The sequence below is a fragment of the Anopheles stephensi genome, chromosome 2 (genome assembly GCF_013141755.1).
Source record: "Anopheles stephensi strain Indian chromosome 2, UCI_ANSTEP_V1.0, whole genome shotgun sequence".
Lineage (NCBI taxonomy): Eukaryota > Metazoa > Arthropoda > Insecta > Diptera > Culicidae > Anopheles > Anopheles stephensi.
The window spans coordinates 70,338,494-70,344,493 of record NC_050202.1 but is presented as its reverse complement, the minus strand read 5'-3'; positions in this window follow the sequence as shown (position 1 = coordinate 70,344,493).

Genomic DNA, 6,000 nt, shown 5'->3' with positions numbered 1-6,000 from the left:
GCTGGCACGATCTTCCACGAGCCAGCCCGATGCTGAAATGTCAAAACGGTCTTTGGCCGTGCACGATCGGTGTGGCGCGGTGGTAACGAGACGGAAGGAAGTGACATTTACCGAATGATGCTACGGGGCATGTATGTGCGGAACAGGATGAATCCTAGCGCAAGAAGTCACGGAGAGCTTGCCAATCTCGGACCCGGCACATGGCATATCCACAACAGTTTTTACTTTTTCGTTGGTAGATCGGAACCAATCGTTGTTTGATTTCTTTCCTTTGCTAAGCACCTGAACCATTGTTTTCTGCTACGAATTATGAATCGTCTTCCTTTGGCCAATGATCAAACCGGTGAGTGATGCACTTTCACCTAAATCAAAAAGGCAGCACCGAAACTTCATTACGAATATTTAAGACGCAGGTGTCATGCAGACATCCATGCCTTTGGTTCAAATTTGCCCCGTACGTTTTGAAAGCAGGCTAGCCCAAACCTGGGCAAATGTATTGAGCCCGCAAGAAGATGTGAGAAATGAAGGCTTATGAATGTTTCATGCTGCAACGATCGGTGAGTACGATGGGTCACATTAGGCTTCAGAAGCGTTCCCGCAACACTAACCAATCCGAGCAAACAATAGCCAGGGCGAGGAATGATTTAGACAAACACGGGTAAGCACTTTGGCAAACGGCGCGTTTCTCCAGCGTTCTGTCAATAAATTCGTACCGTGTGGAGAGTTATAAAGAGGAAGTTTGTTGATCGTATCGGAGGGTTCACTGTGTGTTACGGGGAAGCAAAAAGGAAGAAAGCTGTTGTTTATTCCACAACATTCTCTCTCGGTGGATAAAATTATAGTGCAAAACAATCAGACTTACGCGCCTTGAAAATTGTCCATTCAGCAGTTTTATCAGTATGCTTATTAAACCACAAATGATAACAGTGTGCGTGATCACACAAATAGCATGTTCCGCGGCCGGCGTCCAGGAAGTCCGTAAAAGGAAACAATCGACCTGTTACTGTCCGGTTTTGTGGCCGTCCCGTATGTTGCCCTTTCCTGCTGTGCTTTATCTCTAGCTGGGGTGCAGACTATCGGACAAACGCAACAATGTCCTTGAAGGCGTATGGTGGTTTAGCCTTCTGCAACTAGTTGAACTTGTCCTGGAACACAGACGATCGCTGTATTCGTTATGTCTGAAGGAGCAAGAATGTTTGGAACAGACAAAAAGTGGTCTAGCAAGTGCTTCGTGGAAGAATTACCATATATTAAGGAGACTCGTGACACGTCTATGCCGGTTGCGTACAATGGATGAAGTGATAACTTGATACACTAGGGCGAACCAGCGCAGCCTGTAGGACAGATGATTATCGAGCATAGGGTTCTTATAGCACAAGATTGATAAGTGATAAGGGAATAATTGTTAATTGATATTAATGGAAGACTAGAGTGTAAAAGAATCTGGTCGAATAAATTTTGCTTCACCGTGGTGCGAGTGAGACACGTCAAAGAAATTAATTGTTTTGTAGAATCACTTCAACCTTCGAGAAAACACACCCCATAAATCTATCCTGCGCTGGTTCGATGCAAGATAAACTTGTATGAAATGATTTTATTTTACTATTAACATCTATGGAAGTACTTATATTTTTGATATTTCCTAGAAAAATAAGAAAGCAATCTTTCTTATTTACTTTGCTGAGGATAACAGAAGCTAAACCTAAGTTGTGAATAAAACCAAATTGTAAAATTATCTAAACGTAGTGAAACAATTCAACAACATGTGAAAAAGTCTTCAGGAAACCTTCTCGTTTATCCTACTTCTAACTTAGAAACAGCGACTTACATTAAATGACTTATTAAATAGCCAGAGGAGCTTATATCTCTATTTTTCTTCAACAACAACTTCATTTTGAGCAAGCCGATGGATAGGGCAAAAAAAACCATTTTTGTAGATGACCATATGTCGGTGAGACAGTAGATAGCAGATTGCCTTAATGTGAATAAAAGAAAAAATTTAAATAAACAAGTTTTTTTAGAATAAAGCTTTAACGCTTGCCTCATTTGAGAAGATTTTTAATAATAATTTGTAATATGTACTATAACGTTTCTTGATCAACACACTCCTTCTTTACCAGATCTTAAAAACCCATCAAAAACGTTTTGCATTTCGTTTGCTACCTTCGCACGATAACATGGTGTGTTTTAGCACTCGCTCTTTACGACTTCGGTGCTAACGGGGCCATTTTTGTAGATGCTAAATGGGTCATAACTCTCCACCTGATGGCCATTAGCCCTTTTGTACCTTTGCGCGACTCTCCATCCACTGTTAACCACTCGCAGTAAACGGTTTTTGGACGCATTTAGTCGCTACAAATTATTAGCGATATGTTGCCGGGCAATGGGTTTCGCGTGATAGCCCGTTCTGCTGTCGTATGAAGTTTCGTTCTAAGGGCACAGGAGCACCGATCAGAAAACGGAAAACAGAGAGAGAGCGAGAGATGAGTGAAATTTTGTGTCCAGCGCTGGCAGAATGTCGAAAATGGTCCACGCCACTTCTTCCGGGCGGAACACCGTTTGGGTGGTTTTTGGGGTGGCACAAGAATTTGCCTTTCGGGGCCTGAATGGCGGAAGTAGCATCAGACAGAACAAAATCACGGTCCCGAACCATGGGCCGCTTTGTAGGAGGATGCTGGTGGGCTTTTGGGTAAAGCAATAAACCAAAAGCTAAGTGAAGCTAATGGGACCCAATTAAGGGGTTCAGCCGGGTTCAGTGGATCGTCATCAGCGTCGTTGTCGCTGGTTGGTCGTGGCACAACGATGAAGCGATCACAAGTGCCCGGCGGGTTCTAGCACCGGAGTTTAGTAGGGCTGTAGAACACGGTTTTGCTTTATATTTGATCACCGGCTATGGGCTATTTGATGGGTTTTGCGGTTTGTTGTTTTACCCCCCAAAAAAAAAAAAAAGAATCTAAGTCTAACGGGATCACCGGGACCTCGACCGACCAGAGGATGCTCCATGTGCGCCGAGGTCAACGGCGCAAAACGGGAAAATGTCGAAAGTAATCATATCATGGCGTGCCGTGATCGTGAAGGGTATCTTCTGCTGTGGCGCTTTGGAACCGGGGGTCTGCGCTTTGGGAGAATGGGGTAGCAACATTCCTTAAGATCAATTTTCAAAGTTTGCCATTTCAACGACCATCCTGCCGTTGTGTTGGTAGACCTGGTCTGCCTTGGTTATGGATCGCTGATGGCTTGCCAGAGACGTACGCCTGTGTGATCGAAATTCGATTCGAATGATTAGTGATAGGTTGATGATGGTGGCTTTGTAATGAAACACGCCCTACTACAGTCAAAGATAGGGGTGGCACAATGTCACCATCGGCTCGTAAAAAGGGGTACATTACCCGTACCTCGGTTGTTGCTTGATTGTTTCGTCAACCGTATCATAACGGATTCACCTTCTCCTTGAGGTGTCAAATGACTGCACTTACGTCTGCGGTATTTTGCATACGGTGATCAGAGAGTATGACCTATCGTTTCACTTTCATTTTACTGTTAGCCTTCGAAATAGCAGCACACGATTGCTTCACTGATTTGTTGCATGATTGCACAATTGAGTACAAATATTAGTATCAAATTTCTGTTTGGGACATTCTTTCTAGAGATAGTTCACTCGTATGTGCGCATACTTCATAACGTGTAAGGATAAACAACAAATTATCTCGCAGTATCTAGTGCAGTTCAGGAGTCTCGAAGGGGAGTAATTTGGGATTTTTATTATTCTTATTATTGTACGTGAATTATACGTAAATGGGACGGCAGCATCACACGACAGGACCCCGGGGCTCAAATTAATTAAGAAATGGCAGGCCGATACCTCTCGAGGTTGTAGGTCTAAGGAAGAAATTACTTAGGTCATTACCTACCATTTCTGACCCACTAGACCTGATGATACCACGTAGATTGATAGTCAGTCCTGAGTATGGGGGAACGACTCAGATGGGTCGTGAAATGAAAACCAGCGTCGTTGTTGCCTCTACCACAGGGCCGACCCTTAAGACCCTTTAAAAAAAAAACACTTTTTGGGTGTTATCGGAATAATTTCGGACAAAGCGATCTAACTATTGTCGTGTTTGCGTCCTTTTATGAAGTCTTCGCATTATTCGGTTTCAATGTGCTTAAGTACGCGTTTCATGAGCGTATCCGTTTTAATAGTTTAAAAATTTATTAATTTAATACATTGAGCAATTCAAGTAGACCAATATCTAAAGAATAAATTATCTCAAAAAAAGTTTTAAAATTACTTCTATTTACCAACAGAAAACACATTTCTAAAGGTAGAAGTAACGGTAGGTCATTTCTTCACAGATCGCTCTAAAGTTCAAACACACACAAAAAAACCTGGGTGAAGACAATTCAAATAAATTTCGTTCTTGATAATGCCAGTTGCTAATGCACTTTTGGCTGCTGTCCGTTCAATGAGGTAATATATCCTCGGTTTTTGCACTCCACTGCCTGCTAGAACAACCAGTAGAAGATGAAGAGCAACGCTAAGCTAATGATTGCTCAGCAAGGTTCAGCAAGAACGGCATATGTAGAACGGTACCGATTGCGGTACCGGTATGGTTCGCGCGATAAGCGCACAAAAAAGGGTGTGCTTATCTTCATTGGTGGCTAGAAAGGGCCGCCATCACCGCAAGCCACCACCGGAGTGCCACCACTAAATTGCGCGGAACGGTGCACTTCAAAGTGTGAGATGCAGTTTATTATGATGCACCCGATGCATAGCGCCGCTAGATGGCTGATGCTATTAAAAGTGAAAATTGGTAAGGTGTGTGTGTGTGCATTTTTTTATTCTGGTGCGGGCCACGATTATAAGGTTTCGGAATGGCCTTTTGTCAGCCGCGGTCAGTCGCCGATTGCAGTACCGTTGGTTTTAGTCGGAGGGGTATTTTTTTGCGCTGATCGCCGCTCGATCGCGTTCTTTTCTCCCGGATGCTCCCGGTACTCAGGAAAAGGGTTTTTCACGCCTCGTCGATGCATATGTATTCTTTTCCACGCCGTGGACCGTTGTCGACAGCTCCGTTGTATGATAAATGTGGAAGCATTAATAATTCACCACTTCCTAGTGCGCTCCTGGTGCATCCGTGGTGGTGGTGGCATAATCATACACCCGCGGGGGGGCCGAGGTCAATCGTCCGAAAGGGCGGTGGAACTCGCGACCGAGAATCACACCGAACCAAGTTGTTTGTGTGTGTGTGAGTGGATTGCATTCTGCTGGCATTCCAATCCATTCCATTTCGCGCTTCGGTGCAGTTGCTCTGCCTTGTTCTGATGCAGCCACCCTTGCAATGTCCAGGTGATCGTGTGAACCCGGGCAGAGTGGGCAGAATCGGCCAGCGATTGTGGAGACCGCTGGAGCGTCTGGAAAGGTGCAAATGCAACAAGCATGCGATGCTGCACCTAATTCAATCAAGATCTCATTTGTTTGTGCCTCATCCGCGCATGCCCCCCCATTGCACCGGGTTGGAACCGTTCCCGAAACGCAATTCAGGTCAGCCAGACAACCGAGTCGCCGGAATCGCCTTCGGGAAAACCGGCACCCGGCACTGGCACCGGACCGCGTCATAGCCGGCCGTCCAGTGGCCGGGGCTCCTTCTCGACTGTGCGAGCCCTATCCCAATGGGAACGCATTTCTCAAACACACTTGGCCCTCCCCGTTGCGCTTACATAACACTGCACTTTTCGCCCCGAACCGTGATGGCCTCCTTCTAGAGCACACGTACTACATCCCAAGTGCCGCTAGCTGCCGGTGTGTGCTTTCGCGTTCGGTCAGAAAGAAAGCATTCGACCCGCAAGACGGCGATGCGATCGGTGCAGCGCTGGATTGCTGGTGCGTGCTAGTGTGTGTGTGGAGTGGTTTAGATCTTCCGATCTACATTTTTATTAATGTTGGATTACGTTCTAGTGGAGGGTAAAATATTGGGAATGATTTCACCTCATGGAGGGTATGGT